Genomic DNA, 22,763 nt, shown 5'->3' on the forward strand with positions numbered 1-22,763 from the left:
ATACACCAGCAACCATGGGCGAAGGGTCCCACTGACCTACAGTCCCTGGGGGACACACCGTTCTTGGCATCCAGCAGCACAGAGCAGGAGCAAATGAGGAACTATTTTCTGTTTATTGGTGGTCTTGCATGAACAGCAACCTCTGCCCTCTGTCCCCAGGGAGTAAGAGTGGCTCCCTACAAACGTGTGTCTATGAACGAGGGTGGTAGTGCTTGGCCCCCAGGGTTGCAGTTTGCAAGCCCTGTGCTAGAGGTGAACCTGTTGATCATAATAGGAAAAAGTTCCAGAGCATCCACTCTTAGTTGCTTCCAAAAGTCATGTCATTAACATACCCAAAGACACCTTGAAGCTCTTTGCACTTAGGAAGTTCCAAGGGCTTTAGGAATTCTGTGCCAGGAGCAGGATGAAGACCAAATACACATTTCTTGCTGTACATCACATCTCACCTGTGGCTTTGGCATCCTGTAGGTTGCTAGTGCCGGGCCTGGGAAGGGTCTTGAGAGGGGCTCACTGGGGCGCATTCTTCTGTGCGGGGCCAGAGCTACATGGACGTTGGAGGCCCTGCCCTGCTGTGTGGACCCTGAAGACAGAGAATAGCTAACATCAACCTTGAGAAAGATGAGAACACCCTAGCACGGGAGGAGAAAGATGGCGGAGGAGTAGGAGACCTAATATCATTGGGCCCAAGGAGGTCAGCTAGTTATCAAACCTTTCTTAACACCTGCAGACTCAACAGGACACTGATGAGAAGAGCGGCAGTCCTAGGAATGGAAAAGTGACCACTTTCTGGAATGTAGGATGGGGGGAGTCCCCGTGGGAATAGTGTGGTCTCAGCACCCACAGGGACACAGAAAGACCAGGGTTGTCTGAGTGCGGCAGAGCTCCCAGGTATTGGGGTGGGGAAGCTGGATGCAGAGATGAAGCTGGGGAGGGGTCTCTCAGCTCGGGGTTACCTTATACTGTGATCAGGCCCTGGTCTCTGAGGAGGGACCCCACAAGCAGCATATAGGGGGAGACTACCTCCATTCTCCTCCCGGGGGAGCAGTGTGGGAGTACACAGCAGGAATCTGCTGGATCTGGAGACTCCAAACAGAGCCACACACCAGAGACAGAAACACTTAGTCACAGGCCCGGTGAGCACGGAGTGTGGCCAGAGACCAGGGAGACGGGTTGACTGTGTTTCTTTGAGGGCACACTGAGGAGTGGGGCCCCAAGCTCTTGGCTCCTCTGGCCAGGGATTGGGAGGCCACTATCTTCCTTCCTGTCCCCCAAAGTGGTTTGGACAGCGCTCAGGGAACAAAAGCTCCTGGGAGAAAACCTGAGCAGATTACCTAGCCTGGCCCCTGGCAAGGGCACTGCAATTCTGCCTCCAGCAAAGACAACTGAGAATCACTACAACAGGCCCCTTCCCCAGAAGGCCAGCAAGAACATCCAGCCACGACCAAGTTCACCAATCAACGAGAACTGCAAAACTCCAGAACTACGGGAATACAGCACATGGCTTTTCCCCATGATTCTTTAGTCTATCAAAGTTAAATGTTTTGAATTTTATTTTTTTCTTATTCTACGTTTAAAAATTTTTCCTCTTTCCCCTTTTAACATTTTAAACTATTTTATCTTATCAATACCTTTTAAAAAAATTATTCTAAAATTTCATTGTTATAGTCATAGTCTATTCCTTCGTTGCATTTAACCTTATTTTTTGTATACATATAGGTTTTTCTTTCTTTAAAATTTTGGGATACAGTTTCTTCTAATAGATCAAAATACACCCTAAATGTAGCACATGGCTTTGTTCTAGTCTCCAGACTGATCATATTCTTTCCTGTTTGTTTGTTTTTTTTTTCATTTTTCAACCAACTTCTTATCTTACCAATTCCTTTTTTAGAATCTTTTAAAATTTTCATCTTTACAGTTGTATCCATTCCTGCATCATGTTTACCCTTATTTTTGTGTATGTATAAGTTTTTCTTCCTTTAAAATTTTGGGAGGCAATTTCCTCTCAGAGACCAAAATACACCCCAAACCAAGTGTGTGGCTCTGTTCTGTTTATCCGTCTATATCCCTATCCCACACTTCTACACTGCCTAACCATTTTTTCCCCTTTTGTCCTACTGATTCTTAAACCTATCAGGGGTAACACTCCTTGTGATCCCTAGCAAAAAATGCAAAACCCAGAAAATGCTACCCAAAATTGCATATAGTTGGAGATCCTTTGAAGCTGGGTGAGCTACACATCTACTAAAGCCACATGAATCCAAGCTTAAGAACACCAGACTATCACATTAACCATGCATCAAATATGTGATATGGTCAGAGGGTAAGACATTTAAAGACATAGGCATGCTCTGAGGGCACCAATTTCCTGGTGTGCTCAGTCTGAACACCAGCACTTTATCTGTGATTGTCAGGTTGAATTCTGCTTGATGCAGCACAATACAGAAGTGAGTTCTTGAATTGGAGGAATTATGATGATATTGAAAGAAGAATAGTTGGTATGTCCTGAACTCACACTACAGAACAACTTCACCAGACATTCAGTTTAATGATGCTTTTATAGGAAGGTAGTGATGGTGATGACACACGGAGAGGGCTTGAGCTAACTCTGATCTCTTCTTATTAAAGAACTGATGAAGCAGGTGTAGATGTGGCGAATGCAGACGTCCCTAACCTCATCCAGTCTAGCATCGCTTGTTCTTTGACGGCTTTGTTTCTGTGTCATTTAACGATCTTAATTTGCACCCAGAAAAGCATTTCATTATATCAGACTCTGGTAGTAATTGTGTGGTATCATGAGCGGTACTATCTGTATTGGACTTAAGTCAGATAAAGGATAGCATTTTCATTAGCCTCACACATTCTCAGTAGTTCAGTTCAGGAATATAAGGTTCCTTTTCTCCTTCAGTGAGCTCCTGAGTTTTGGCTAGACATTATTTCTGTGTGTGTGTTTTGGGATGGGGTTAACATTCAAACGGGGGGACTGAGTAACAAAGACCACCCACCGCAGGGTGAGGGCCTCATCCAATCCCAGAGGGACCTCAATAGCATGAAAAGACAAATGAAGGGTGAATCTGCTTTCTCTGCCTGACTGCCTGAACAGGGACATAGGTCTTCTCTTGCCTTGGACTGGGGTTTGCATCATTGGTTCTCCTGGTTCTCAGGACTTCAGGTTTGACTGGAACTGCCCCAGCAGCCCCCTGAGTGTCCAGCTTGTAGACTGGTAGATCAGAAAATGTCTCAGCCTCCATAACCACAAAAGACAGTCCCTCCATAACCACATGAGACAGTCCCTCCATAACCACATGAGACAGTCCCCTTTCTGTACATCTGTATATGTTTTATTGGTTCTACTTCTCCACAAAACCCTAATATGACACTTTCGATATTCCTAGAAAATTAGATAAACAAGCTAACAACCGTGTCATTGTACACAATGGATATATCAACATTCTGATGGAAAATATAAACAAGAGAACAAAAGCTTTCACGTTGGTTTACCTTCTCTCCCTTGCAGTCTCTTTGATGTGATCGTTAAAATTATGGGGCTGTCAGGAATGGTAACACATATCTGGTGCATTACAAGAGGAAGAGAGGGCCGTAATAGGTGAACCAAAGCAGAAGTTTTGCAGAGACTGGAGAACAATACAGAAACCAGAAGAAGTGCCAGCACCCTCAGGCTGAAAGTAAGAGTCAGGAACCCAAGAAGAAAGCATGCTGGGGCAAAGACATGCTCCTGGAAGGCATGTGTCCACTCGTACATCAACCCTCTTCATTTTCACAATGTAGGGGAGAGGACCCTCTTAAAGCACACCCCTAGGTGCAGGTTGCTGCCTCACCCACCCAGCATTCTGAGATGATGTTAGAAGTCAGTGCCAGAAGAAGGTGCCCTACCACACATGTGCACAGCAAGCCCTCCTCAGCTGCCTGGTGTCAGACATCCTAGTCCATTTTTCTTAAAAAGAACAGAAAACCAAGGAACCTATGATTTATAGAGATAAAGAAATGATCCAGATACTTCAGGAAAATTCCCGTATCTAAAATGAAGGACCAAAATGAACCAATGGACGTGTGACTCTAGAGGGAAAAAAAGCTAATTTAAGAAAGAGAAAAGAATTTTAAAAAAGAAGGGCAACAAGACAGAAATTATGCAATAAATATTGTATGGATAAATAGATTACTATGAAAATAAGCAATAAGTGTTTTGAAAATTAAAAACACAATCGTTAAAATGACAAGCATTCCAATAGCAGGGTTTCCAAATTTTCTTGTACTTCCAGAAATAAAGAAGGAAATATCTCAAAATAGTACCAAAAACAAGAAGAAAGATGAGGGATAGCATGAGTGAAACGTTAAGACACATAAAGGATCAATTAAAGAGTTTATGAATGTGAGAACAAAAAAAAAATGTGAGGGCTTGAATTATCAAAGAAGTAAGAAAAGCCACATTTACCATGGCTGCAGACAGAAAGCGCAGTATCTAAGATGGAGTATCCAAGTTGGAATCATGTATGAAGAATTCCAAAGAAGATGAATGCTACCCACCCAGGCTACCATCATAAAAATTTAAAAGACTAAGTATGAAGAGAAAAGCCCAAGACCTAACAGAAAGAAAGGGCAGGTCAGTTTCAAGTCAGAATTAGATTTTCCTCAGACTTTCCATTAGCAATCTTAAGACAAAGAAAAAAAAAAAAAAACGTATGGAAATGTCCAAAAAAGTCTAGGTCGGCGAAGGAGAGAGGAAACAATTTTGAACTTAAAATTCTATACCCAACAAAAACACCATTAAGTCCGAGGAGAAACACATACTTTTTCAGAAATACAATGACTTAGGAAGTTTATCTGTCCTATACTACCTTTGAAAAATTTGTTTACAGATACTCACATAGGAAACCGGACCCAAAAAAGAGTGAAATGTTGGGTTAAATTTGCTTTGGGGGTCCATTGGCAAGGATGAGCATTTTAAAGAAATCCCAGGTGGATGGTTTCATAGAAAATCTAATCTCCAAGAGGGCAGGAGGGAAAATAATTTAGAACAAAACAAATTCTCTGTAAAAAATAGTGAAGCTTAGAAAGTAGAATCTCATTATTTATAATTATTACTAATCATAAGTAATAATAGTTGTTTTGCATGTATGTTGGACTAGATGAGGAGCCCAGAATGCTACTCTTCTCAATGAGCACTTCCAGTAACTCTAAGACAGGAGGTCCATGAAGCAGAGTTTTAGAAATACCTCTTATGACTCATATTCTACCCAACTACTTACCCCAAATTGTAAGAGCTTTGACCATCTAGTACCAAATAGAGCTTGCTTCTAAATGTAAGAAGCACAGGTGAGATGCCATGCTTTAAACTACTAATACCTAGAGGTGTGATGAGGGTAAACCACACAAGGGGGTAATCCCCATTCAAGATCTGTATTGCTGTATGGTTTTGGGGGGAAAGGCACATATCAGTCCTTTCTGGAAGTCATCTTTCTCCTGTTCCTATACAGCCCCTCAATGAATTAACTCCATGGGTACATTCTTTCCTTGTCATCGTAGCTGATAGATTTTAATTACAAGCATGTGATTCTGTAAGTCATCTTTAGATGATAAATCTTCAAGTTTTCCACTCTTCAGAGAGTTAAATGAAATTCCATGTATAAAATTATTTTCAATACAAACAAAGTCCATGGTATTAAATTAAAGAATGCTTTGCCTGTAGCACTTGGTATATGGCTCTCATTTATGTGGTTTCACGACACCTCGCCTCACCTCCTAACACTGGTGTTTGCACACTGAGCCTCACCAAGACTCAGCCCCTGGCCATCTTCTCTCTTTAATCTATCTTTTCTCTCTATGGAGTTTTACCCACGCTCCTGGCTTCATTGTTGATTCACCAGTTTCAAAATTATTTCCCCAGCTCCTATCCGCAGTCTGTACTCCATGGTTCTGCGCCACCTTGCATCATCTTCACTCGGCATCCCAAGGACTTCTCAATCCAATGTATTCGATGTAGAGTGCACCTTCTCCTGCCGCAGAGAGATCACAAGATGCCATCGGTTTTGAACGTCCCTATGTCCCCTATCTCTTGAAACGATGCATTTTCTGTCTTGTTCCCCAGGCCTGACAACTTGGGGTCATCCTCAATTAAGTTCTCTTTCTTATCCCTCCTGTATGACCCAGTCAGTCACCTCTGAAATGCCCCTCAGATCTTTGCACTCGTCTCTCTTCCCCTGCTATACCCACAGCTCTACCATCTCACTAGATTCCTGCAGGCACATCGAAGGGGTCATTGTAGATCTACTGTAGGTCACCTGTCAATCCATCCATTGTTAGCATAGCACCAGTTATCCTTTAGAAACCCAATTCTGATCAAAGTTCCTCACACCACTTTCCTTCATTGGTATTTCAAGACACTTGAGTTTATGTCTAGAACCTGGGTCTTAGCCCAGAACCCTCAGGAGCTGGCTCCTCTCTTCTTCTCCAAGACAATCTCCTACTTTTTTCTCCATCCTCCTCTGAGTTATGAAGCATGAGGTATACTCTTCCCCTTGTGGTTTTGCTTTGAGAAATGCTGGTGTTTGCCCAGCTTCTTTTCATCCTTTTGTTCTGACTCATTTTCTTTCTTTTAACTCCTTTGATCTGGGTTACAATGTCATGTATTCAGAGGAGCTAAATGGTTAAGTTTGTCTGTCATGACATCTCGTCTTTCCTCTTTCCTTCAGAAATCAGATTTCCAATTACATCTCTATTTGGTTGGTTGTTTTAGCCCAGTCCTTTCTTAAATATGTTATAACATTTAACTGGCTGAAGTTTTACTTCCATGAGGTAGGTCTCCTATAACATATTCATCAGTGGATACCTGGAAAAGAGCATGATAAATGCCAACATGGGATGTTGGCCAACTTTGATGCATGAGTTTCATAAATTCTTTCATCAGCCCTGAAAGCTCAGTGTTACTCCCATGTCGAATTGTACCTGAGACTCATCAGTAATCCGCAGTCCACCAGATGAACTGAGCTGCTTGTGACTGAAGCCATGCCACAGACCTGTAATGCAGCCCATTTGTCCCTGATTGTTGAGAAATCTCACTGTATATTATGCAAAAAGATGGTGCATTTCTTCAAAAGGAAAAAAAAAAAATAGAACCGGTCTAATCTCATGGTCTACTTCGAGGAATTTCCCAGAGTCTCATTTTTTCTCCATCTGAGGGCCCCATCTTCAAGGTTGTTTCAGAGCATGGTCTCCAGCCACAATTACACCCTCTTGCTGGTATCCCCCTCCACTCCAAGGGAAGCAACGTGGGAAGAACACACCACTCGCCAGGACTGTCCCTTGGAAAGTGTCTTTCCTTTCCGTCAGCTTTCATGTCTTCGTTTGGTAAGTGTGGCCTTCCAGTTGGACCTGAAGTGTGGATTCTATACATTTGCAGACATCATAAGGCACTCATAAACCACAGGCTTCTTTGCCTGCTACAATCTAGATCATTTCATCTCTGTCTCACAAGTTTGCCACAAATAAATACGTATTCATATTGATTTATGCATCAAGAATAAATATTAAGAAATACCAGGTATTGGTATTTTTTAAAACTGTATAAATAATAATTGATGAAAATTAACCTATGCACTGTCACATGCCCATAGAGTCTCCTTGCAATGAGTTAGGTTTTTAAAGATTTGGAATAAACAGAGAATATCTTGAAAGTCTAGAATTGGGTTGGCAAGGGTTGCCAGCTCCTGAGGGTTCTGGTGGACAATAAGTTTCTTTCTTTTTTTTTTTTTTTTAAAGAAGTTATTTATTTGACAGAGAGTGAGAGAAGGAGAGAGATCACAAGTAGACAGAGAGGCAGGGGGTTGGTGATGCGGGGGGAAGTAGGCTCCCCGTTGAGCAGGGAGCCCAATGCAGTGCTCGATCCCAGGATCCTGAGATCATGACGTGAGCTGAAGGCAGAGGCTTAACCCACTGAGCCACTCAGGTGCCTCAATAAGTTTCTTAATAAAAACCTTGAGGGTTTTCCTTAACGGACACATAAAAATGCTTTGTAACTACTATATGAAATGCTTTCTTGAAAACGCTTTCTTGAAAATTAGTTTTTCTTAAGTACTATTAGAACTTTTCTCTTAATTCTGTTTTCTTTGTCACACAACCATGTATAACATATAACAAAAAATATGTACATATATTTAAATATAAATTTAATATGACATATTTGGCTTCTGTGGTCTGCTAAGAACATATTACAGTGCATGAAAATTCTTCCTTACATACAATATGTTCTTCTATAGAATGAAGTTGCAATGTGAATGAGATTAGAATAACTAGTTATGATTTTATAATCAAAACATAGACTTAATGTTCTTGGTAAATTTTAAATGTGAAACCACTCTGATATAACTCTGTTTTCTGGTTTTATTTTTTTGAGGCTCAAATGAATATATCCATATGCCTAGATATATAGATAAAATCTCGGAATTTAAGAAATACTCAGCAGATATTGATGTGGATCTTGGTTTCACAGTCAAGCAGAAATATTTAAGAACTGAGAATCAATCTAACCACACTCTCGGGGAATGAAAAACGTCAGAATCGGTAAAGCTCATGAATACTCTTTTTAAAGCTCCTTGATGCCATAAAACCGTCAATAATCTTCCGCTCACTTATTTCATCTCTAAGAACTTTGATAATCTCTGCCTAACTCCCCCTCCGGCCTCAAGAATGCCCTCGTTCACAATTGTCATTTTTAAAACAGGCTTTATGAAAATGAAAGCTGTTACTAAAATAAATAATAAAATAAAGAGTTTAAACATTCTTAGACCACACCCTTCACTTGAAGCTGGACACTGTTTCTAATTTTTTTCATTCTAGTGCTTCGTTCTGTATCTATCCTGCTTGGGAGCGCAGTCTCCCTGGATCTGTGGTCAGATGACGCAGAGTGAAGGGCACAATGCATTCTGATGTGTGGTTGTTATTACTATTATTTATTCAGAGTGTTTTTGTGCCTGATTAGTGATGGTTCCTGACAGTACTTTCCCACGGCATGCTGTCAGGAAAGGGAAGAGCAGCTGCTCTGGGGATGTGTTCCATGCTCACCGAGGCAATTTGGTAGAATAAGGACTGTCAAAAGCAATCAGACCAGCACCCGGGTCTCTATTAGCTGTGAGGGAAGACGTTTGGCAGACGGGAGTGGAGAGCTCGGAGCCTGCTCTTTGAAGCGACAGCCGCAGGGTTCCAGCCGTGTGCACTAGCTTTCCTGCCGTGATGTGGCCTGGAAGACTTTGCCCCACTAGAAGGGTCCCAAGATCCACGTTCCCTACCCAACGGCATTCATTCCTGCAGAACCTGGAACCCCGTTGGCTTAGCACCTTTTAAAGGAATTTTCAAGTCTGAGAACACAGAAGACCAAAAAGAAGGTCCTACACTACCCCTTGCTGTATGATCTCTGTCAACAAATGCTTAATCTTGAACAGGCTTTTCCTCCTTTGCGTGGAACATTCCTGCATGTTCAAACCATCATGATACAGTCACGGTGTGAGTGCTGTGTTCCCTGCCGATGTGAATGAATGGTCATGAAGGTTAAGAGGACAACCATTAGGAAAACAACCTGGCATTTAGGAACACACAGCAATGGGTCGGGTGGGAGTGGGTTGCAACCTGTCAGACGTACTTGGATGTGAGGTTTAGTGACAATACAAGGTTTAGTGACATCCGGGGCTCCGGAAGGAGGCCAGATAATGTGCTGGCTTCCCCGAGGATTTGCCAGCTTGCGTCTTGTCTTCTGTACTCCCTCCACTTCCTGGCCAAACCTCATGAGCTATCTGGGGGGGACGTCACTTTGTGGGAGCTTATGGATGAGCACAACTGGCTTTCAAACGTGCGATAAAATTTATGCAGCCCTACAACTACAGCAGGGAATAATCATAACGTCACTTTGAAGAGCATTACATTTTAACAGTCTTTAAAAGAACGCCATTGAAAAAATAAAAGTGTATTTCTGACTGGCTAATACAATTCCAACACATAATTTGCTTCATCATAAACATGAGCTACATTACACCAAGGGGTTTCTATGTGCCATAATTCACATATCATTTATAATTTACTCTAGATAGGGCTCTTCTGTGTAAAATTTAAATGCTTCATTTTTAGCTAAAGAACATAAAGCCGTTTATTGCTATTTTATGTTTACCCCCTTTTCTAAAAATATATGACACAGTTTTCTTGTGGTGCAGTATTTCACACTGGAATACAAGGTTTAGTTAGCAATGGTAAACCAGAAAATGGATTAATAGATTATTTGGAAGGTTGAGAAAACCTGTCTCATCCTTCTTCCTCTGCTCTGCTGTTTCTCAAGACACCCCACAGAGAGAGCTGGGGACGCTGGCTTCGCCTAGGTTTCCGATCAGAAGCAGGACCACATGCCTCCTCCATCAGCCGCCCCTTCCAGGGAGACACTAAACGCCAAACACTGACAATACTGACAGTTTGTTGTTAATGTTGGGATGCACATTAAAACAAAATTGGGGGGCTGTGTGGACCAGTGGGTTAAACGTCCACCTCCAATTCAGGTCGTGATCCCAGGGTCCTCAGATCCAGCATCGTATGGGGCTCTCTGCTCAGTAAGGAGCCTGCTTCTCCCTCTCTCTCTGTCTGCCTCTCCCCCTGCTTGTGCTCTCTCTCTCTCTCTGTGTCAAGTAAATAAAATCTTTTTTTTTTTTTTAATTGGGAAAGTGTGCCAAGACACTAACACGTAATAGCCAGTTGCTACACCAAGTATAGAATCATTCACTTTGTATGTCAGCAATAAGGGAAAAGTCATAGCTTGAAACTTTCTATTTTTTTCCACACTGCAGTGTGTCTCGTTTTATAATAAAAATTCATGCTGACAAGCATATTTTAATAAAACAACTTAACACCTATATTCCAATGTTCCCCCTCTCCCATTTTTTGCTAAGTTTTGAAAAATATTCTAAAGACTCCTGACTTCTGGAACTTCAAGCATTTTCTTCTTTAGTTTGCATATCAAGTGAAATAAAATTACAGGAGCTCCCTGTTTAAAACAAGATCATTCTTTTCATTAGAATGTCATACATTTTTTTTCCAGTAAGAATAATTATCTCTTTAGCAAGATTTTAAGTTTTATACATAGCAGTTAGTGAAATGCCTTTTGAAATATGCTGTAAAAAACCTCTTGATGATCAAAGGATGAAAGTTATTGTTTTATTATACCTTTAGCTTTTTCGAAGCACATTCAAAATCATAAACCCCATAAATGGACCATCACCGAGGAAAAGAGAGAAATATTGGAGAACACTAGAGATACACTGGAGAGAAACAAAGAGAATGAGCTTTCTTGTTAAAAGGAGAATTTCCCATGCATAGTGTTGCCCCTTGAAAAATAAGTATAATATCATCTGAAAGGCATCCTCATCCTACTGGGGGGTGCTCTACAGCTCCAGTCGTAATATAGGTGTTGGGAGGGAAGCAGTGTTTATATGGTAGACATACAATTATAAGTAAAATTAATCTCTGCCATCCAAGGAACTTTTTATTTTTTAAAAAGAGAGAGAGAAAAAAATTGTTCAAAACTAATATCCCCTTCTAGAACAGTAGGATGTCACTGTGATTCCAAGGAAGCTTTTAAGGGTAATGTAATATGGACAGTTTCTCAAATGCAACAGGACAGGAGCTAATTATATAATTAGTCTTTGTTCATTATACATGTGTGATATAATCAGATTTAGGGATAATATCAAACTATGAAACTGCAGGTCTTGTCACATTAAATTGATGAGAAAAATTATTGCTTAAAGAGACCTTATGACATATTAATAAATGGGTACAGTCTGTAAGGAATATTAACAAAACCTGTCTGAACGAGATTATAAATCTCCAGTGAGCTTTTAAATTACTCATGCCTCCAGGACACAGAAACACAAACTACTGGATTGTAGCCATGTCAGATTTGCAGCTACAAGGCTCTAAAAAAAAATAGCAAGATAAAAGGCAATGCTTAATTAAATGTGTCCACAGATAAATCCCAGGTTAGGTTAATTCTGTCTGTAATGCAAGTGTGCCTGTGGACATTTCAAAATGGCATTGGCTCAATCTCAAAACATAAGGACGGCCCAGGTGAACCCTCAAAGAGTAAACTCTAGGACAAATACATCTAGTATTTATTTAATATCTTCTTAGACACATTTCTTGTAGGAAGAACAAACTTGCACGAATGATGGACACTTTAGGTTAGAAACTCTTTTCCCAGGAACTTTGTTGATCCTGCAAACACCAATCCCAGGAAATATATTTATAGCAAATACTACATATTTGGTTTATTTCCCCATGCATTAGGTTGATTAACTCAGTTTGTCTTTACAAACGATGAGGCTCAAGCCTGTAGAGACTAAGTTCCTTGAACCAAGTCATCTATCTTCAATTTTTCTTGTGCCATGGGTCTGACCCCAGGCAGGAAATGGACTCTCAGTTTTTCAAGTATAAGTCCGGTGATGTTTACAGCCTCTCACAGGTTCTAAGAAAACTAGCTCCATTGAACAGCAGAGCAATTCGAGAGATCATTAGCATAACAATGAGAACGTGAGTAAGTCATCAAAGAACAAGAGAGGTAACTTAGCACCTACTTGTTTTAAATATTCCGCCGCATCATTTTCCTTGGCTGTGCTGAGAAATAGAAGCCTAGATTCATGTGCATGAATGAAATTTGTGAGAAAACATGCAGTTCTTCTCAGTTTCTGTCACGTAAGGGTGATGTTAAGAAGAAGTGTGATCAGTAAATATGTAGAAGAGGGGATTTGACAGCTGTGTGAAGTGGTATTTCCAGGAAATTCTACGGATGCCTAAGAATCCTTCTTCCTAGGGAAGGCGATGAGACTTTACATTTCATGGTTCTGGGTTTGGTGATAGAGCAGGTAGTCTCAGTGCCCTTGGATAGTGTTTTTTGGGCGTGGTTGGTGAGGAACAGTGGTGCTGATCAAACTCCTATTCTAGGAGAGAGCTTTGCATTCCCCTGGGCGGAAGCTGGGCTGTATGTATCACTTGTCCTTCAACAGAATGCTTTTGGCCTTAAAACCACCCTGCTGACCAAGCTATTGACCACTGACTTGAAAAACCTTCTTGGAAGCTTCATGATGTAGAGGTCAAAGCCATGATTGGCAACTCAGATTTTCTCTCAGATAGACGTGTTGAATGTAGCAAAAAATATACCAGCAAGATTCCCCTCATTCATTGACTCATTGACTCTACCTTTGTGCTCTTTGGAAAAAGACCTCTTGTGCTTCTTCCAAAATATGTAGCAGATTAGAGGCATTCCAGTGTAACTCCTTGTCTTAAAATTGGTGGGCAAGGCTCTGACTCTCGATCCAGAACTCCCATTTCCATTTTAACCCATGTTTTATATCATGATGCTGCTCAAAGAAGCAAAATAGGATCCATTCGCTTAAACAAAGCTCTTGCTGTTAGGTTTTAAATTATGACCCAGATTTTTCCAACCTCAATTCCAAGTGTAAGCACAGCACTACCAAATCGGTATCACTAAGCATACAAGCTGCCAATATTATTAAAAGTGTTAGCATACATACTTTCCACATAGCTATATTTCTTTGAGTATTAATTACAGTCATTTGTTTTGTTCTATTTTTCTTGGATACCCATTGTGCTGTATTTTGTCCTATCTAATGAGTTCATTATATGCACATTATGATTGATGATGTAATAGTCAAAATTAAAGCAATTAGAAGTATTTAAGGTCACTAATTAGTTTTATTATTAAAAAAAAACTGCTGATATTTTTGTTCAGGAAATGTCAGAGGCAAGAATTGGTGAAGGAGTTGAGTATGGTGGTAGAGAGGAAAGAGAGTGTGAAAAGAGCAAGAAGAAAGAATTAATCCATGCTTCCAAATGTGTCTAACGTGTGTCTAGCTGGATAGGAGTTACCTCCTTGGTTCAGTAAACATTTAAAGTGCTGTCCGTCATATTATTTTGAGCTTCTTACTGAATTTGACTCTACCCTTATCCATCCTATGTGGCTTTACTCACTTTGAGTAATTGTTCATAGACCAGCTGCATAACTTGGGAACATCATCAGGGTCCCACGGCAAAGGGTAAGGAAGTAGGAGTAAATGATCTAGATGCACTATGATGACTATGAAAAACCAAAACCAGTTATTTAGATCTTAGTACACTCCCTTATAAACATATTCTCTAAATACTTCAACTACCTAAGTCAATGTTCTTTTCTTTAAGAAGAAATCTACATGTATTTCTTTTTTTTTTTTTTTAAGATTTTATTTATTTAATTGACAGACAGAGATCACAAGTAGGCAAAGAGGCAGGCAGAGAGAGAGAGAGGAAGAAGCAGGCTCCCTGCGGAGCAGAGACCCTGGGACCATGGCCTGAATTGAAGGCAGAGACTTTAACCCATCGATCCACCCAGGCGCCCCTACATATATTTCTCAATATTATTGTTGTTTGCATAATCTTGGCAACTGCTTTCCCTTGTACTGAGAAGTTGTGGGATAATTATGTATACTATATTTTGTATGTGTATATATTTACATATATGTATACATATATGTATATATTTTGTATCTGTATGTATTTACATACACATAAATATATCTTTATATATTTATGTATATTATGACACTTGGATTCTCTGCATCTTAGCTGTAAGATTGCTGAGTAATGTAGTGAGGGAACTACCACCTAATCTAGACTAAACTTCTTATGACCAAGAAATCAATTAATCATAAATCATTGCCCAAATATTCTACAACCAAAGCAAGCAAATGTGCATTTACTTGTATATCTGTTTATTGTCTATCTTTCCTCATTAGAATTTAAAGCCCAAGATGGAGACTTTGTTACTTCATTCACTAAAATTTAGAACAGCGTCTGGAACATAGTAGCTGCTAATAAATATTTGTGGGAATAACCACATGATGATTAAAGGTATGGATGGACAGAGGATGGTAGAGGACAGATGTATAGATAGATGGGTGGGTAGATGAGCAGACGGATGGATGGATGGATGGATGGATGGATGGATGGATGGCATGGCCTGCATCACTTCCTTCTGACTTTGGTTTGAGGGATTACATTGGCTGCCTTTGAAGACTATTTTAATGAGAAAGTCACTTAATAGGTAAAAATAGATATGATTCGTCTAACACAGAACCCTGCTGAATTTAGGAAGAATGATCCACCTATATCATGATCCTAAAATGCTTTTATTTTTCAAACCCCTAATGCTTTCATGATTTTATTTTCCAAACATCTTCCTGGAAGTTCAGAGATCTTCATAATGCTTACTTGAAAATCACATGACCTAATCATGTCAGGGCCTGTATCAACTTTGTAACATAATTGCAAGTTGTCTTATGAAATGTCTTTGGACAACTGGGCCACAAAAATAACTATGTCTATAGCCATTTCAAAAAAGACCCTGACTTTTGCATTTGGACTATGATGGAAGATGCATTCAAATTATTCTCTTTAGGGGTGTCTGGGTGGCTCGGTGGGTTAAAGCCTCTGCCTTCGGCTCAAGTCATGATCCCGGAGTCCTGGGATCAAGCCCCATATTGGGCTCTCTGCTCCGCAGGGAGTCTGCTTCCTCCTCTCTCTCTGCCTGCCTCTCTGCCTGCTTGTGATCTCTCTCTGTCAAATAAATAAATAAAATCTTAAAAAAAAAAAAACAAATTACTCTCTTTATTAAGTGATCCTTTATTTCTTTAGAATAAAGTACTATGTATTGGGAAAAGGCAAAAAAAGTTAAAGAGAGAAAGTGAAAAAGCAAGTCTGGGATATTAAACTCAAACTGAATCTATATATTTTGTTAAAATCATGACTGCTTTATCTGTGACTTTCTTTAAAAAGCATACTAAAACTTTCTGTTATATTTGTTGTTTTATCAATTTGTCACTATGTTTCTTTTCTTTAAGTTTTTAAGTCCTGTTAGTTAACATACAGGGTCACATGAGTCTCGGGCGTTCAGTACAGTGACCCGACACGTCCACGCACCTGGTGCCCGTCTCGGGCTCCTTCTTCCTCTTCACCTACTTCCCCCACCCCCCACCGTCTCCCCTCTAGCGACCATCAGTTTGTTCTCTACAGTTAAGAGTCTGCTTCTTAATTTGCTTCTCTCTCTCCTTCCCCCCTTGGCTGGTTTGTTTTGTTTCTTAAATTACGCACATCAGTGAAATCACATGTGTTTGTCTTCGGCTGACTGACTTCCCCCAGCATCATATTTTCCAGCTCCATCCATGTCACTGCAAATGGCAAGATTTCATTCCTTTATACGGCTGAGTAATATTCCAGTGTGTGTGTGTGTGTGTGTGTGTGTGTGTGTGCACGTGCACACACACGCATCACATCTTCTTTATCCATACTTCAGTCAATAGACACTTGGACTGCTTCCATAATTGAGCTATGATAAATAATGCTGATGTAAACATAATGGTATTTTTATATTCTTTAGGTAAATACCTGATAGTGGAATTCCTAGATCATAGGGTACTTTTTTCTTTTTTTAAAGATTTTATTTATTTATTTGACAGAAAGAGAGAGATTACAAGTAGGCAGAGAGGCAGGCAGAGAGAGAGAGGAGGAAGCAGGCTCCCTGCTGAGCAGAGAACTCGATGTCGGGGCTCGATCCCAGGACCCTGAGATCATGACCTGAGCTGAAGGCAGAGGCTCAATCCACTGAGCTAACCACGTGTCCTGGGTAGCTCTATTTTTAACTTCTTGAGGGACCTCCATACTCTTTTCCACAGGTATGCACCGACTTGCTTTCCCGCCAACAGTGCAGGAAGGTTACCTTTTCTCCACATCCTCACCAACACCTGCTTTTCTCATGTTGTTGGTTTTAGCCATTCTGACACATGTGAGGTGGTATCTCATTACAGTTTTGATGTGCATTTTGCTGATGATCAGTGATGCTGAGGCAAGGGAAACAAGCAACAATAAACTATTGGGACTTCATCAAAACAAAAAGTTTCTGGACAATGAAGGAAACCAATTAACAAAACTAAAAAGCAGCCTTCGGAATGGGAAAAGATTTATGCAAATGATGTCTGAGAAAGAGTTGGTATCCAAAATATATAAAGAACATAAAAGTCAATACCCAATAAGTGAATAATCCATTTAAAAGTGGGCAGAAGACATGAATAGACAATTTTCCAGATGGCTGGTAGACCCATGAAAAGATGCCCAACATCACTCATCATCAGGGAAATATCACTATAGTTCCTTTTGTTTGATGCATATATTTATATGTGTATACTTTCAGAACTTTGACATTTACCTGATGAATTATGCCTTTTGTCAATAAATAGTTACTTTCTCTTAACCTAATATTTTCGTTTGCCACAATGTGCATTTTCACAGATGTGATATAACCAGATCTTCTTTTGTTGGTCAGTTTTCCTGATAAATATTTTTAAACTTCAAACCTCTGTGTAATATATTTTAAATATGTGGGGGAGAAAATTATATATAGATGTTGTATGAGTCAGGATTTTCAAGAGAAATGAGACCATACAAGAGAAATAGATATGTTTTAGAATCTGGAACTTGATAATGGATTTCAGCACAAAGTCATGGGTAATATTTACATTATAAGGTATCAGGTGACATGATTATGTAGGTTGGTGGCAAGCCCGGACTGCAAGGTGGATTTTAGGCTGGAGGTCTGGAGCTAAAGTTCCAGTTGAAAGGCAGTCTGCTGGAGAATTCGCTCTTACTCAGGGGAGGGTCAGCCTTTTGAGTCCATGCCGGCCTTCGACTGATTGCATGAGGCCCACCCACACTACGGAAGGCCATATGCTCTCCTCGGCAGATGGCACTGTTAATCTTATCCAGAAAAATATCCCTTGCAGAAACACCCAGAATAATGTTTGACCAAATCTCCCAGCACCCCATGGACAAGTGAAGGCAACATAAAATTAACCGTGTTTTTGTCCATTCTAAGAATTTCTGTCTTTTAAGAAATGATATTAGTTTTTCACATTGTGATTAATGGGATATTGATGACCCACATAGTTCATTTCTGTGAAATTATGACTACCATTTGGTATTCATTTTCTCTTCTCTTTCTGGTTGTTTTTTTTTTTTTTCCTTGCCTTGCCTCCCTTTGGATGCTTCAGATCCCTTGTCTCGTCATCTTCCCTCTATTGTCAGCGTTGTTAGTGCACAATCATCTTCCTTTGTGGTGGCCTGTTTCAGAGCTGCATTTTGCAAAAGTATCTTTTGGCATGTACCCTTCCATATTGATAGGCATACGTATCTAAAAATGGCTAAAGTTAAATCACGTGAGTATCATTTTCTTAAATAGTGACAATGTGTTAGATGACTTTCCTATCAGTCATTTCAATTTCATGTTACATGTTATTGGATTCAGATATTTAAATGCTATTTCACTGTAAGGACATCAGATGATCCACTGCTATTATTATTGAATTTCATAGCCAATGTTTATTCAGAATTACTGAGGTACTTACTAGTGTATTTTCTCTCTTTTGCTTCTTGGTGCTGTATGAGAGCCTCTTCCTGTATTCATCACATCTTTTGTGTCTTGAGGGTTTTTTGTTTTTTGTTTGTATATTTGTTTTGTCTTTTTGAATCTCTGTGATCCATTTTTCACCAGGGATCAGCTTTTTGTTGTTGTTGTTGTTGTTTTGTTTTGTTTGTAAAGGGCCAAAGGCCACACAAATCTAACATATTTTTATTTGTTCCTTGTTCTTTCTTCTGATAAGTCCTAAAGGTGAAATGAAGTTTAAATGTCAGTCAAAGGCAAAAGAGGGTGTGTGGAGGCTGATAATACATTTAAGACCTTAGAGCATAACTGATGGATGATTATCTATAAAAAGAAATAAAATCAGTGTTTTTAGATTTATTGAAAACAACTAGGAGTTATGAAATTGCACACTTATAAAAGGGATTTCAGTATAGTTTAAGCCAGCTTCAGTTCAGCCAACTTTTTTCCTTACGGCCTGGTTTCAACATAAATTTTGTTGACAACTATGTCCCTTCTACTCTCAACTTTCTATGGCCAAGAATAGATACTGAGTGCCCGAAGTCTCTCCTCTAATCACACGACGTGTGCCAAACATCCTAGATGTGTCTCAGCCTTACTCGAGCATATGGATACATATGTACTAGAAAAGCTCATCCAGTCCCTCCATAGCTTTTTACAGTAATAATCCCACTTGCAGGAAATCCATCTTAGAAAGTAGAACTTGATAATGACATTAAGCCCCAAGTCATTAGGGTACCTCTAGTTGTATTGTTTTGTACAATTTGTACCATTTGTTGAATATTTCTGTGTTTGCCTTAGATTCATTCATTGTAGCCTAGTCTATTGCTAGTAACTGAGAAAATATTTGGCCATCATAGGAAATTTTGGTTAAGGATGTAAACTCAGACAGAAAACTCAAAACCAATCAGCATATCATGATAATAATTTTTCTGGTTGATTATGTCTTTCAAAAAATTTTTATTGAGCATCTACTACATTCCAGATACTGTTCTAGGCACTGAGGATAAGTTGGTGACCAGATCAGGCAAGTTTCTTGCTCTTAGAGAATTTTGGGTTTTGTTTGTTTATTTAGCATTGAATCTGCAATTATCACGTATCTTGAGTAAATAGTTACCATATGCATTTTTTTTCCAAGTACTTTATTTTTCTCAGGATATAAGAAAATGAGGGCAGAGTAAAGTGGATACTTTTATTCATTTCGTGATGATTAAGTATATGTTCTCAAATGTATATTTGATTAACTGATATTTGATCCACACATGAATGCACAAGATGTTCTGAATACTATCTGAAAGTTGAATAAAAACAAAGATATAATAGCATAAAAAGGCAACCTCAATGCTTTTAGAATAAATGAATAATATCTATTCTACAAAAATTTGTTTATAAAAACAGAACCGACTTATTATTTTCTAGGACAAGGAAAGTCTTTTGTGAAGACAGCTGATAATTTTTTTTTTTCTTTGTGAGTTTTCCAAACTTGTCTGATTGCTTTTAAAGTCTATTTTAAACTTATGAGTAATTTTTCAATTTTATAGATAAGTAGTACCTAGCAAATATATTTGCATCAGAGTGCATATTTTTGCTAGCTTTGACCAAAAAAAAAAAAAAAAAAAAAAGAAAATCTACATTTGAACTAGATAAAACACTTCCCTTTTATTTAGGCTTTCAATGTGATTTTCTTCATCTGTAATGCTATGGACCTCCATCACCAGGTATAAATTACTCTCTCCATTAGCGGTGATGGATTTGCATCTGTCCCTCTTCACCACCTGATTCCAAATAAGTTATAGGATGTTTCTGGCGAAAGGAAACTGTGATTGATAAACAAAGCTCAGCCTGCTACCCTTGAGTAAGCCATCAAAAATCATTATCTTCGTACCTCCCATAAGAGCTTTCTAACTCAAGCAGCCAGTTGGTTTTGTCTACACCTTTAAAAACATAAACTGAACTTTCTGCAGATGGAAGAAGAAGTCTTGTTATTACAGATGCGCTGGCCACTCCGTTGTGTGGAGGACAGGGATGCCTGAGTCCATCCACGATGCCCGCCCACGTCCCCCTGAGCCTCTACTCCTCGTGCTTGCGTGTCTGCTCAGCAATGCCACACATTTTACAACTCAGCCCTTGGCCTTTGTCTCTGTAACTCTCTCGCTCGGGAAGCGTATGTGTGCACATTTCCTCCATCACCAATTGAGTAAAACCTCTAATCGTGACCGTCTGTCCATCCCTGAGTTTCCATATTTGCTGTCAGTCTGGTATTTGTGTAAGAATGTCCCGCTCTCAGGGTTGACACATTCAAGACCTGCACAGCATTTTCTTAACCAACCTAGAGACCATTTCTACTTCCTGCTGGCACAAACAGGATCACAGTTGCCCGCTGGGGACCTTTCTTTCTTCCCTCTCTTCTTCCCTTCCTGATTTCCTTCTTTCTCTCTTTCAACTCTTGTGTCAACCTGCCATCTCTTTATACAATCGATGCCGTGTTAATTCAGCCCCTGGATTTCCACATCTCTCCCAAAGACAAGGACATGGACTTACTCTTCTGTTTGTGTCAGGACCCAGCACAGTGCAATATAGAAGGTACGTGCTCCGTAGCTACTTCTTGAGCGGACGAGTGAATGCACACAGAGGGAAACACGCGTATGCCATCACTCGGCTTCCTTCACCCTTCCTTGATAATACTTTTTTTTTACTTTGTTTCTTGCCCTTCTTTGGCCACACCTCTCGAAAACAACTCTTGTTTGGATGACTACAAGTACTATTGCGTGCCTCCTTCCTGCCAAAAGCAACACCCAGCAGCCCATTGATAAAATCCTGTTCTGGACTTTATTTTATAATCAGTGATGGCGGTTAGTGTCTGGAGATCTCCGAGCACTGGGCACTCAAGTGCAGTTTGTTGTATTACAACTATAGCTTCTGAACAGGCCATACTTTGCCCATACAGTCATAGGCAGCGTACTTGAATTAAAACATTCAGCGGAGTCAAGAGGAGGAAGAGAGCAACCAGTTTCATCTTCATTTCTGACTTAGTCACGAAGGAAGGCTTAAATCCATTTCTTTCTGAAGGATTTCTCCCAGGAAAGCACACAGCTTGCCTGAGCTCTCTCCTTCAAGAATCCTAGAAAGTTGTCCTCCTGAAAGGGAGGTGGAATTGGAATCGACGCTTAATGCTTCCAGCAAACAAGCGTGGAAGATTCTGTCTTACACTGGGGTTGTGGTAAAGCCACCTGGGGAGAACTGTCCGAGGACCCAGGAGTGTGAAGCTCCAATGGGTATCTGTAAAGGACCCACTGGAAACATATTACAGATGACCATGCGTAAGGGTTGAGGCATGCTGAGCTCCTAAATAGATCAATTTATCTTCAAAGATCTTAACAAATATGAGCTAATTCTTATAGTATCAGCCTCATGACGAAACATCCGTCACCTCTGTATTTTGTCTCAGGGATGAATGAGTCAATATATGAACTAATGTTTTCAGAGAGAAAGGGAGAAAAAGGAGTATTGAGAACAATTTAAAATGGAAAATAGAAACAAAGGTGGCTTGAAGACATTAACTCACTGTTGGCAGCTCCTTTGGGAGTTACCAATGGGAGGCCAAACTGGTTTCCTTTCCTACAAGATTCAAATTCAGTTTTGCTCTCTGCTCATGATGCAAAGCAATAAAGCTCCTTTCAGGAGCAACCAAGTAGACAATCGCCTCGAGCAGAAGAGCAGTAATTGCATCAAAGTATAAATGACGTCTCTCCCTTAGAAGTCAGGTACTCTGCCTGAGGATCCTGGCCAGGCCTGGAGCGGACTCGGGCAGGACTCATACCTAGAAATGTGTGCCGACGGAGGCCACATGAAAGCAGAGGCCAAAAGCCAGCAAACAGTTGTTCATTCTTGCTTTTTTTTTTTTTTTTTTTTAAGGTAGAAATCATACGTTTTTGACTTTGAGTTTTATTGAGATATAATTGACACACATCATTGTATAAATTTGTGTTGTATGGTGTGGTGACTTATATTCAGTGTGAAATGATGATCACACGAAGTCTAGTGAACATCCATCACCTCATACAGTTGAAAGAAAGAGAGAGAGGGAGGAAGGAAGGCAGGGAAGGAAAGAAAATTTAAAAAATGTGTTTTTCCTTGTGATGAGGGCTTTTAGGATTGCTTGGAGTCTTACCGCGGGCAGTGATGGTATACATGGGGACTTGACGGGAGGTCCTGCTGCTCCTGACAACATCCA

This window comes from Mustela putorius, unplaced genomic scaffold (assembly GCF_011764305.1).
Source record: "Mustela putorius furo isolate JIRA1106 unplaced genomic scaffold, ASM1176430v1.1 tig00004033_pilon_pilon_pilon, whole genome shotgun sequence".
NCBI classification, from domain to species: domain Eukaryota; kingdom Metazoa; phylum Chordata; class Mammalia; order Carnivora; family Mustelidae; genus Mustela; species Mustela putorius.